The 13,319-nt window shown below is 42.2% G+C and overlaps 1 protein-coding gene across 3 annotated transcripts in view; it reads right to left on the bottom strand.

The window, feature by feature from the left end:
• The window catches only part of LOC131034013 (isoamylase 2, chloroplastic), a 374,673-nt gene that overhangs the window by 315,961 nt on the left and 45,393 nt on the right, over positions 1–13,319 (bottom strand). The gene's annotated exons all lie outside the window — the stretch shown is intronic.

Genomic DNA, 13,319 nt, shown 5'->3' on the forward strand with positions numbered 1-13,319 from the left:
CTCCTAAGGACATATCACCATATGGCATTCGTATCCTTTTTATTAGATAAGAATTGTGATTAGTGTTAATTAAGCCTTTTAAAGTTAAATTGCAAGTTAGATTAGTTATATATATTTGTTGTATTCTAACAATCTGTTTTGCAGGCCAATGATCTCTAACTAGTAGGGACATTACAGTGGTATCGGAGCAATAATCCTGCCATCCTGTAGGGTAAAAAATAAATCATTGAATCATTCTAGTCAATAAGAAAAACCTGACAGTGTGTGTATTCACGTGTATGCTTCGTGTTTTTTATGTGTATGCTCCGTGTTTTTTATTCATATTGGGAGATAACTCAGTTTCAGAAAATTGTCAATTGCTTGAGGACAAGCAATTTCGAGAAGGGCGGACTGTCATGTCCCCTCCATGTTCGTTAGATATATATCCTAAATAAGCTAATGATTCTTAATTTATAATTACCAACGAATGAATATTTAAAATAGAATTTACTAATAAATGATAATACTATCCCCACTTTGAAATAGAATTTAATAATAAATGATAATAATATCCCCACTTGAAATAGAATTTAATAATAAATGATAATAATAAAATTAAAATATAAAATGATATAATTAAATATGATTAATTAAAAATTAATTAAGTTAATGAAAAGTCAAAAGACGTGAAAGGAAAAGTTGCAACTTCCTCAACAATGATATATAAAAGGGAGAAGAAAACCTCATTTGAGAGGGAGGAGGATAATTTGGAAATGAGAAGAGCAGATCTAATTTAAATAATAAGTGCAGATCTGATTATGAAAGGTTGGGTCCCTTTCAAATGGTAGAAATAATGAAGAGTTGCACTCTTTCAAAGGATGCTAATGGTGAAAGGGTATGTCTCTTGCCAAAGGGCATACATGATGAAGAGGTGTGACCTCTCCCTCAAATTGAGAGATATAAAGGGAAGGAATCAAAAGCATCTAGTGACATAACCATTGATAAAATCAGATCAGAATTATTATCAAGTTACAGGAAGTAACATTTGTGTTCTTTGTGGTATGCCTCCCAATCTGCAGGTGACATCTATTGTGCAAACTCCAACCACAGGCTACAATCTGCATACAGGTGACAGGGGTTAAGAAGTCTTAAGGTATATATGTGTGTGGACGTGTGTGCCACACACACACATATATATTAATGCATTTTTATGAATACATATATCTCTAATGAGTGCTTATATGAATGTAGCAATAAAGATAGGTATCTATGTAGAATATGTATGTATATTTAGGATCATTAGAAAGATTAAAGAATATGTAAATGAAGACGTAAATTATGGAATTGAAAACAGTAATAAATTATAAAATGTAATATTAATGTGATTATATGATGGAGGCTATAGGAAAGAACTTCCCTTAGCCTAATGGAGGGATTATGATAATCCCTGGTAGGCAGTATATACTAAATATCTATATGCATATATATGGCTTGGTTGACTAAGTTCATCCAAGAAGAGACGGATCCGGCCGGTCCCCTCTGATGGACTTGGATGATGAGATGCATCATCCAAGGCAAGGAATTGACATATGGTCTTCCTTGGATGGCTTGGGTGTTACACCCAAGACAGGAATCGAATTAACCTTCGATTTCCTGGATGGCTTGGGTGTAAGAAGTTACATCCAAGACAGGAATCGAATTAACCTTCGATTTCCTGGATGGCTTGGGTGTAAGAAAATACATCCAAGACAGGAATCGAATTAACCTTCGATTTCCTGAATCGCTTGGAACCAAGATGGGTTCCAAGAAGGCGAGCTTCACAGCCTTCTAAGAACATATCACCGTATGACATTCGTATCCTTTTTATTAGATAAGAATTGTGATTAGTGTTAATTAAGCCTTTTAAAGTTAAATTGCAAGTTAGATTAGTTATATATATTTGTTGTATTCTAACAATCTATTTTGCAGGCCAATGATCTCTAACTAGTAGGGACATTACAATGAGGGTGCCCTACAGTTCATGGTGGACACCTTCGACAGCCACAGATGCACCAGCACTTTTGAATACCTCGGGAGGGATGTTACCATATCTTTCAAAGCAGGGGACTTCACGAGGGTATTCGGCATTCCAGGCAGACAGGGCAAGAAAATAGAATTGAAGGCTAAACAGATGAAGCAGGAGGAGAAGGAGCGGTGGATTAAATTAATCTCCAGGAACTTGACGACATTAGAGCTAGACAGCGTGGCCAATGCCATGAAGGGTCGAGGAATCCGTAAGACCTTTGTTGCAGAGGGCCACTGGCGGTGCATTATGGATGTCATCAAGAGCAGATTGATAGGGTCGGGTAGGCCGTCGGACACCGCCCTCCCTCAGATTATGCTTATGAACGGGTTGATGAATGGCATTGTGTATGATTGGGCCGCGTTACTCGCAGAGCGCATGTATGAGTTTTTGACGATGCGGCATCGCACCTTCTATATGCCCCACTATGCTATAGGGTTGTTCCTGGAAGCCACGCGGGAAGCAGTGCCGGAGGCAGAGTTGGAGATACGGCCACAGGGACCGTTGGCAGCAAGTGAGCCTCCAATAATGTATTAGAGGCACTTGGACATTGGGCACTCTTCCGCGAAGCAGAAACGGGCGATAGATACGGCCTCAGCTTCAGGGGAGCTTGACAGCGGGAGGGATTCCAGTAGCATAGAGGAATCAAAAGCGGAAGAGGAGGATGATAGCAGCAGGGCAACGGAGGAGCGGGTCCTGTTTGCCCCACCAGCTGGGCACATCGTTGCCATCATCTGGAGTGGGCAGCACCTTTATTCCGGCCTTTGTGCAGAGCAGCACGCCAGTTACACTTGGCACCCTACAGCAACGGGTAGCATCACCAAGCCCAACCATGGCCGCACTTACGGAGGACATGGCAGAGTCAAGGACAGAGGAGTCACCGCATCGGGTAGTAGTCGTCGAGGAGCAGGGGTTGAGGGAGGTAGTGGATACGGAGCCTCAGGTACGATTGGACATTGTGGGGACTGAGACCGTGGTGATTGTTTCAGCGTCTTTGTTGGAGGAGCCGATGACAGCGGCCCATCCCCCGGTCGTAGAGATGCGTGCCGATCCGACGATCGTGGCTATGGAGAGCTGGCTCACACAGCGATTTCAGATGACATTGGCACAACCAAAGGGAGTCGTTGTATTCTCACCGTGTCGAGAGACTAGAGCAGAGGTAGTCAACTTGGACGATTCCTCTGGCGAGACATGTGCCAGCAGTTGGACACGTGGCAGGAGAGGTCGTCTCTGCCATCCAGACAGCAGGGGAGGGTACACCATTGGTGGCAGAGGAGGTACCTTCACAGCAGGATGCGGTTGTGTCAACTCCGCCAGAGACTTCACAACCTTCAGAGCAGGAGGGGGAGGATATTGAGGCCTATCTAGCAGACATGGTGATGAGGGGTAGGTGAGTAGTGGCCACTGCTCAAACGTAAGCATTGCAGCAGGTGGTGGTGGAGTTGGAGAGTGCTCTACGGTTTATGCAGGTGGGCTGCTCCGCAGCCTTTACTACATGCTTTGGGTCTCAGGGTTGGCCGACTACCGAGACAGAGGAGATGCTCCAGGCTTGGAGTGTGCGTCAGCCCATTGTGGAGAGTCGGGTGACGGCAGTTGTCCGCGAAATGGAGCAAGTCTACCGGGACGCCTACTATGCCCTAAGGCGTGCCCAGCATGAGTCGGAGGTCCGAGAGGCTGCCAGAGTCGCGTTGGAGAGGGAAGTGGCCACTCAGCAGGCCTCCTGGGCAGCAGAGCGGGCTCAGTTGTTGGCTCAGCTAGAGATGACCCGCGCAGAGAAGGCAGAGGTAGAGACTCGCCTGTCGGTGGAGCAGAGTGCGAGGAGCCTCGTGCAGCAGGAGTTCGAGGCAGCCACTACCGAGAGGAGCCTATTGCAGACTCGGTTGGTCGCTATGACAGCGACAACGGATACCAAAGAGAAGGAGCTACTGGAAGCCGCGCATATGGTGAAGACGGCTTTAGAGAAGGTCTTGGTGGCGGAGCGGGATGTGACTGCCCGTACTCAGCAGGTGTATGAGCTCCGCACCCGCTTGGCGGCCCAGACACCAGCGTCTCATCCTTCTCCTTTAGGGACGCCTCCCCAGCCCCCTCAGTTTTTTCTGATGTATATATTGTTTAGGTTGCATTGTCTCCATTTTTGTTGTTAGTCGCCTGGAGACGACTTTTCTTTTTGGGGGGGGATGATGTTAGAGGCATTATTGTACACAAACATAAGACTAGTTAATTATGTGTAATTGTTTTGGTTAGTTGGCAACAGAGGGGTGGTCGTTGCGGTGCGACAGTTGGCGCTCGCACCCCCTTGGTATCTTTATATACTTCGGAATGTAACTTGTAAGACACAATTATGAATGGAATAACATCTCTTATACGTGTCTGATATCTATGGCGTAATTATTCTGCATTACGTGCCAAGGACTTATTCACCCGAGAGTGTAAACAAACTTTATATTTTAAGTTGCAATGCACTTTTCCCTAGGAGGTGAATAACTTAAAAGGTGGTCAAATTTATATGTTGAAGTCTACCCTCAATACCCTCATAGCTGGGTGCTACTTTCTAAAGAGAGAAGATTCCAAAGAATCTTCTCATTATGCTTTTATGGGGGTTGATCTTGCTTGTTAATGCATAAAGGGAATTGGGCATAGCTTTTTGGGGATCTAGAATTCATTTTTTAGAAAAACTATTATGGTTTGTGAGGTCTGTAGCACATATCCAGCTATGGCAGCCCAGGGAAGACGAAAACCCTTTACTATTTGATGGTGTGGATAGAATCCTACACCCTCAGCAGCACTACGGCAGCAATATCTTCTCAGAAATTGACCATTAAAGATTACTGTCAGCAAAGAACACACCTACAGCAGCATCGATTGGTCTTAATCTACAGATCTAAGCAAGTTGTGTGTGATTTCCAGCAAGAAATAAGCTACAAATGCCAGCCGTACAGCTCCCTTAACCAATCGTGCCATTCTCTTGCCTAGGAATCCATTAATAAATAAACTAAAGGGTTTTGGCACCACTATTGGTGTGTGAATTCATTGTTGTGGTATTAATAAGTGATCACAGTTGGTTTGGTGTGAAGAAAATATCAAATTTGGGCAGCAGCAGCAATTCTTTAAGGAAAAGAGACATAATTTGGGAATCTTGCCTAGCAAAAATTTTGAATTCCAACTGGGTCTAAATAATTCTTCAATATTAGTTTTTGGTAATTATCCTAGAGTTAAAGAAAGTCATTTGCAGCCATTGGTAGCCGTTGGAGGTGCTTGGTTCAATCACTGCTTCATTCCAGGGTCAAAATCCTACCCTCAAACCCCAACATTGGCTCCTGGTAAGCCCTGAACGGCTTAATTCTATCAATAATCCTCTTTACTGTTTATTTGTACTTGCTACAATTAATAATCATAAGTCTGGAAACTATTATCACTTCTATATTTGTTGTATTGCATTTATTATTTTCCATGTATTGTCAAAAATCAAAAACACTAGAAAAAAATTGAAAATGTTGGCATTATGTGAACCGGTATGAGGACATAATGACATTGTATGTTGTCATTGATGTCAATATGTTGAAGAGGTGAGAACCGGCATATGTGAGAACCTGTATAACACTGTGAACTGGCATATGTGAGAACCGGTATAACACTGTGAACCGGCATTTGTGCCAAAATGAAGCGGTGTGTTTGTTCAAGGTGAACCAGCACATGGTTATGGGAACCGGCACATGGAAGCGTTGTATGACTACAGGTTGGTAGTCTCAACTTCAAGGTTTCCGGTTGAAGTGCTTCAAACCTGTGTGGCTCAACCGGTGACTTTGTGTGATGAGTTAGCATGGTAACGAAGAACAAATCGTGTTGCCACGTAAGCCTTGTCCGCGTGAAGGATCAAATCGTGTTGCCACGTAAGCCTTGTTCGCGTGAAGGATCTTGCATGAAGGAGATTGTTCCAATCTATCTCGAGAATGTGCGAAGTTTGTAAATGGTGATAACGTGTGATGGGTTATCAACCGCCATGAAATTGGTGGAAAATGGACGATGGAGAATGTCTTGAGATTGGATCAAGACTATTGCATTTAATGCAACGTGCTCAACAGTCAGGATTGAACCGTTTGAATTCCTTAACCCAACAGGTTTAGGGTTTAGGGTTTATGCTACCGACCTATCTGTTTTCCTATAAGGTCGATGTTGTGATTCTTTCTAAGATTGTTGGCAAAAGTTGTGTGTGTATCCAAGAGAAGGGATACGTGATTCTTGTCAGACCAGAGGAGAGAAGTGATACCTGCAGAGTGTAAGTGCAGAAGGTGAAGAGGAGCTTAAGCGGATCTGCATTGGCATTGAGTGCTGTTACCAGATCATTGTAATACCTGTTGATCTCTAACCACCTCAATAGTTCGAAAATCCCTTAACAGGGTAGCCTTAACCGGCTTGCTGTAAATCCTTTAACAGGGTGACTCAAAACCATTGAGTTCTTGAAATCCTCTAACAAGGTAACCTTTAACAGGGTTTAACCCTTAACCGGGTATTCTAGCCATCCCTTAACCGGGTGATCCCTAACAAAATCGGTTCCTAACAGAACCTATTGTATCAATCTTTAACCGGACAAGGCTCCTAATAGAGCAGACTTCTAAAAAGTTCAAAAACAAGCTTGTGGGTATTCATCCCCACTGTGGTTTTTCCCAATTGGGTTTCCACGTGAAAAATAAGTGTGTCATGTGTGATGTCTTCTTCATGTGATGTTATGTTGTTTTCTGTCAAGCGGTGAATCATGATGATCTAGTTGCTTATATGTATATCTTTGATGGTAGATTACTTGTTCATGCATTAGGGTGAAATGGAAGTGAAGTGTTAGATTGTATGAGAAGATGTGTGTCAACCGGTTTATGCTTGTCTCAGTTATTTTGGGCTTTCCCGGTTGTACTCTGTTTTAGGACCAATGTTACTGTTTGTTTGTCAATGCACAGTGTCTACCGACAAACCGGTTCAAAAGTGTGTTTTTGTCTGTACTGATTCACCCCCCCCCCCCTCTCAGCACCGGTTTGGTACTATTCATTCATCATTGACTTATCAATTGGTATCAGAACGTCCTCCAGGTCCTCTGTGTTATAAGCTTAAACCGCTTGAGGTAAAGATCCCAGTCTAATGATGAAGAGGGAAGGTCCAAAGTTTAACAAAAAAAATTTCAGTATATGGAAAGACAAAATGAAGATATACATCAAAAGCATGGGTCCTCAACACTAGAGCTATGTTGAGAATGCCTATGTTGCCCCTACCGATACTCTCACCGATGACCAAAAGAGAGAGATGCAAGAAAATGGGCAAGTCATGGAAGCCCTAATTAGTAGTTTATCTGACATTGAGTTTATTGATGTCCAAGATAAAGTTAATCCCAAAGAGGTATGAGATACTCTTGAAAATATCTATGGCGGTGATAAGCATGTAAAACAAGCTAAGGAAGAAACCCTTAGAGCGAAGTTAGAAGATATGTGGATGGTTGAAGGTGAGACCATTCAACAGTATGGAATAAGAATCAAAACCGTTGTTGGAGATATCAAGAGTGCAGGTGGTAAAATAGAAGATTCCACTGTGGTAAGCAAAGTCCTGAGATCCCTATTGTCGGTCTATGCAATAAGGGTTGCTGCTTTTCAGGAGCTGAGATCTATAGACAAGAGTAACGTATCCCTAGACTCCATCATTGCAAAGTTGACAGCCTATGAGCTAAATAGTTTTGATGGCAGTGTTCAAAAGACTAAATCAGCTTTTAGAGCTTCTGCTGTACCATCCAGAAAAGGAAAAGAAGCTAGCACTAGTGGTGAACCAAGACAAAGCAGAGAAATGAATCATGATGAGATTCTGATGGCATTTGAAACTCTCCTTGCCAGGAAACTTCCTAAAGGAACCGACAAATACAAAGGTAAGCTCCCTTTGAAATGCTTTTCTTGTAACCGGATAGGACATATTGCTGTAAACTGTCCTAATGACGACAACAAGGACAAACCGGAAAGGTTCAAGAAATTCAAAGGAGGAAACCGGAGAAACTATTTTGTGGCAGTTGATGAAGGTGTCACAGATGAGGAATCAAAAGATGAAGAAAATGAAGATATTGTGTTTGTTGTTGTCAAGGAAGATGTGTCAGACAAGAAGGCTCTTGTCTCCCGGTTAGATAATTCCAATGAGTGGATCATTGATAGTGGCTGTTCTCAGCATATGACTAGTGACCGGAACAAGTTTCTATCCTTGGAAGAGTATGATGGTGGTGTGGTTCGCTTTGGTAATGATGCACCATGTATGGTCAAAGGCAGAGGGTCCATCTCTCTGAATGGAAAGAGTAGTGCTGACAATGTGTATTGGGTTGATGGTCTCAGACACCACCTTCTGAGTGTTGCCCAGCTGAATGGCAGTGGTCTCACTCTGGAATTCAAGAATGGAGTTTGCAGAATCAAAGGAAAGAGTGGTGAATTGGTGGCCACCGGCATGCAGACCAAAGGTAACCTATTTCAGCTAAATGCAAATATAAGTAGATGTCTTATAGCTAAATTTGATGATAGCTGGATATGGCATAAGAGACTCTGCCATGTAAACTTCGATAAGATTCTGAAGGCCAGTAAGATCAAGGCAGTCAGAGGGTTGCCGGTGCCAAGCAAACCGGATAATACCTTGTGCAGAGAGTGTCAATTGGGGAAAATGTCTTCCTCAACCTTTAAAGGTAAATATTTCACTGCTAACAATTTGCTTGATCTTGTGCATACTAATTTGTGTGGTCCCATGAAAACTAGGAGTGTGCAGGGTGATAAGTACTTCACGATTCTCACTGATGACTGCTCAAGAATGATGTGGATCACATTCTTGAAAGATAAGTTTGAAGCTCTTGTGAAGTTCAAAGCTTTCAGAGCATAAGTGGAGAAGGAAAAAAGGATCAAGTGCCTGAGAACTGATCAAGGAGGGGAATTCACTTCCGGTGAATTCAACAAGTACTGTGAAGAACATGGCATCAAGAGGCAACTGTTTGCCCCCCGGACTCCACAGCAGAATGGCCTAGCAGAGAGGAATAACCGAACTATGGTTGAAGCAGCTAGAACCATGTTGATTGAAGGAAAGGTAGCTCACACCTTTTGGAGAGAAGCGGTGAGCACTGCAGTCTACACAATGAATCGGGTACTCATCAAGAAAGGTAAGGATAAAACTCCTTATGAGTATTGGACCGGTAAGACACCCGTGGTTAGCTACTTTAGAGTGTTTGGTAGCAAATGTTACATCAAGAGGAGTGAACACCAGAGCAAATTCGATGCTAAATGTGATGAGGGAATATTCCTAGGGTATTCCACAAAGAGCAAAGCTCTCAAGTGTTTCAACAATAGGACTCAGAGAATCATGGAAACCATCAATGTAAGAGTTGATGAGACCTCTAAGAAAACTGAGGAAACCGGCAGTAAGCAAGCGGTAATGAACCGGTTGTAACCTTCTGGCAACCGGTTGTCAGTCAATCGAGTACCAATAACAATGTTCCTACACCGATAGATGTAGATGCTAATACTGATGGAGAAGAGGATGAAGAAGAAAAGCAAGAGGAATCTATCAAGACCATTCCTCGGTATGTCAAGCCGAATCATGATCCTAAGCAGATCATAGGAGATAAAGATGCAGGAATCCTTACAAGAAGAAAGGTAAGAGAAAACTCATGTATGATCTCTGAATTTGAGCCTAAATCATTCAAAGAGGCACATAAAGATGAAGATTGGATCAAGGCAATGGAAGAGGAACTCGACTAGATAGAAAAAAATGGTACATGGTCTTTGGTACCCAAACCGGAGCATAAAAATGTCATTGGTACTAAATGGGTGTTCAGAAATAAGCTGAATGAGGATGGCACAGTGATTAAGAACAAAGCCAAATTGGTGTGCAAAGGATATGCCCAAGAAGAAGGAGAAGACTATGGAGAAACCTTTGCTCCTGTAGCCAGATTGGAAGGAGTTCGTATGCTTCTTGTATATGCAGCTTTTAAAGGTTTCAAAGTATATCAAATGGATGTAAAATCTGCATTCCTAAATGGTGTACTTGAAGAGGAGGTGTATATAGAGCAACCAGATGGGTTTGCCCTATCCGAAGACAGTGACATGGTATGTAGGCTACATAAAGCCTTATATGGTGTAAAGCAAGCACCCAGAGCTTGGTATGAACGTCTGCATTCCCATCTTGTGAAGATTGGATTTGAGAGAACAAGTGAAGATAGCAATATCTACTTGAAGTCTGAAGGAGATCAGATCCTGATCTGTGAGGTATTTGTTGATGACATTATCTTTGGTGGAGATGACAAGATGAGTCGTGAGTTTGCAGATGAGATGAAGAAAAAGTTTGAGATGTCACTCGTAGGGGAGATTAAGTTCTTCATTGGACTGCAGATGCAGCAGATGAAAGATGGAATCTTTATCACTCAGTCCAAGTATGTCAAAGAGGTGTTGAAGACCTTTGGCATCGAAGATAGCAAAATGGTTGGAACACCGATGGTGACCGGTTGTAAACTATCCAAAGAGGATGACTCAACATTGGTTGATGAGAAGGAATACCGATCAATGATTGGTAAGTTGCATTATGTAGTGCATAGCAGACCAGATATTGCACATGCAATTGGCACTACTGCAAGGTTCCAGAAAAGTCCAAGAGAATCCCACTTGGTCGCAGTCAAGCGGATTCTTAGGTATCTGAAAGGAACTATTGACTATGGGTTATGGTATCCATACAAGAATGATTTTAACCTGAAAGTGTTCACAGATGTTGATTGGGCAGGCAATGTTGATGACCGGAAGAGCACAACCGGTGGTGCATTCTTTCTCGGTGGTAGACTGGTCTCATGGATGAGTAAGAAGCAGAGTTGTATCTCTCAGTCTACAGCGGAAGCAGAGTATGTTGCAGCTTTCATGAACTGCACTCAGACAATTTGGATGAAGCATGTATTAAATGGCTTAAAAGTTCCTGTATCTGAACCGGTAAGTATATTTTGTGACAATACTAGTGCAATTAATATCTCCAAGAATCCGGTTTTACATTCTAGAACCAAGCACTTGGAACAAAGAGATTGCACTGGAACATGTTTCCAGTAAGGAGCAGTTAGCAAACATATTCACCAAGCATCTCCCAAAGGCTACATTTATGTACTTAAGAGGTGAATTAAGGGTGTTGCCCCTTCAGGAGGTAAACTGAAGGTATATACTCCACATCAGTCTGGTATTGCATAGTCAATTTTTTTTCGGATTGATGTGTTGAAGGATGATACTCCTCAGTTGGAGCAGCATAATGGAACAAGGAAGCTTGTGCCTCCACTTTGGCATTGTTGTCAAAGGGGGAGAAGATGTGAAGCGGAGAAGATTTCTGTAGAAATAGGGAAAGAAGATGTGAAGCGGAGAGATATCTTTGTATATTGACATCAATGCCAAAGGGAGAGATTGTTGGCATTATGTGAATCGGTATGAGGACATAATGACATTGTATGTGATCAATGATGTCAATATGCTGAAGAGGTGAGAACCGGTATAACACTATGAACCGGCATATGTGAGAACCGGTATAAAACTGTGAACCGGCATTTGTGCCAAAGTGAAGCGATGTGTTTGTTCAAGGTGAACCAGCACATGGTTATGGGAACCGGCACATGGAAGCGTTGTATGACTACCGGTTGGTAGTCTCAACTTCAGGGTTTCCGGTTAAAGTGCTTCAAGCCTGTGTGGCTCAACCAGCGACTTTGTGTGATGAGTTAGCATGGTAACGAAGAACTGATCGTGTTGCCACGTAAGCCTTGTGCGCGTGAAGGATCTTGCATGAAGGAGATTGTTCCTATCTATCTCGGGAATGTGTGAAGTCTGTAAACGGTGATAACGTGTGATGGGTTATCAGCCGCCATGAAATCGGTGGAAAATGGACGATGGAGAATGTCTTGAGATTGGATCAAGACTGTTGCATTTAATGCAGTGTGCCCAACGGTCAGGATTGAACTGTCTGAATTCCTTAACCCAACAAGTTTAGGGTTTATGCTACCGACCTATCTGTTTTCCTATAAGGTCGATGTTGTGATTCTTTCTAAGATTGTTGGCAAAAGTTGTGTGTGTGTATCCAAGAGAAGGGATACGTGATTCTTGCCAGACTAGAGGAGAGAAGTGATACCTGCAGAGTGTAAGTGCAGAAGGTGAAGAGGAGCTTAAGCAGATGTGCATTGGCATTGAGTGTTGTTACCAGATCATTGTAATATCTGTTGATCTCTAACCACCTCAACAGTTGGAAAATCCCTTAACAGGGTAGCCTTAACCGACTTGCTGTAAATCCTTTAACAGGGTGACTCAAAACCATTGAGTTCTTGAAATCCTCTAACAAGGTAACCTTTAACAAGGTTTAACCCTTAACCAGGTATTCTAGCCATCCCTTAACCGGGTGATCCCTAATAGGATCGGTCCCTAACAGAACCTATTGTATCAGTCTTTAACCGAACAAGGTTCCTAATAGAGCGGACTTCTAAAGAGTTCAAAAACAAGCTTGTGGGTATTCATCCCCACCGTGGTTTTTCCCAGTTGGGTTTCCACGTGAAAAATAAGTGTGTCTTGTGTGATGTCTTCTTCATGTGATGTTATGTTGTTTTCTGTCAAGCGGTGAATCATGTTGATCTAGTTGCTTATATGTATATCTTTGATGGTAGATTACTTGTTCATGCATTAGGGTGAAATGGAAGTGAAGTGTTAGATTGTATGAGAAGATAAGTGTCAACCGGTTTATGCTTGTCTCAGTTATTCTGGGCTTTGCGGGTTGTACTCTGTTTTAGGACCGGTGTTACTGTTTGTCTATCAATGCACAGTGTCTGCTAACAAACCGGTTCAAAAGTGTGTTTTTGTCTATACTGATTCACCCCCTCCTCCCCCTCTCAATACCGGATTGGTACTATTCGTTCATCATTGAGTTATCAGAAAATACAATAAACTTCCAAAAACTCTTTTCGCTGGTCAAAGAATTTGAATTTGTAAACAATCAGCAGTTTGGTTAAGAATTCTAGTCAGGGATCTTTCAAATATGCTACAAAAGCTAACACATTGAAGTTATTTAGATTGCACAATTTATAAATGCTCTTTGAGAAATAAATATTCAATAATCAGAAAGAAAGGACACTGAAATTTTGCATCCTTATTAAACAGGAAAATCACAATATGCTGTGTATTTGTTATTAAATGACTCATGAATTTAACCAACTTGGAAAATTGGCTTGAATACTGTTAGTCTCTTTCAAAAATTAGAAGCATTTACCTTCAATCAATAT

Source organism: Cryptomeria japonica, chromosome 2, assembly GCF_030272615.1.
Source record: "Cryptomeria japonica chromosome 2, Sugi_1.0, whole genome shotgun sequence".
Classification (NCBI taxonomy): Eukaryota; Viridiplantae; Streptophyta; class Pinopsida; order Cupressales; family Cupressaceae; genus Cryptomeria; species Cryptomeria japonica.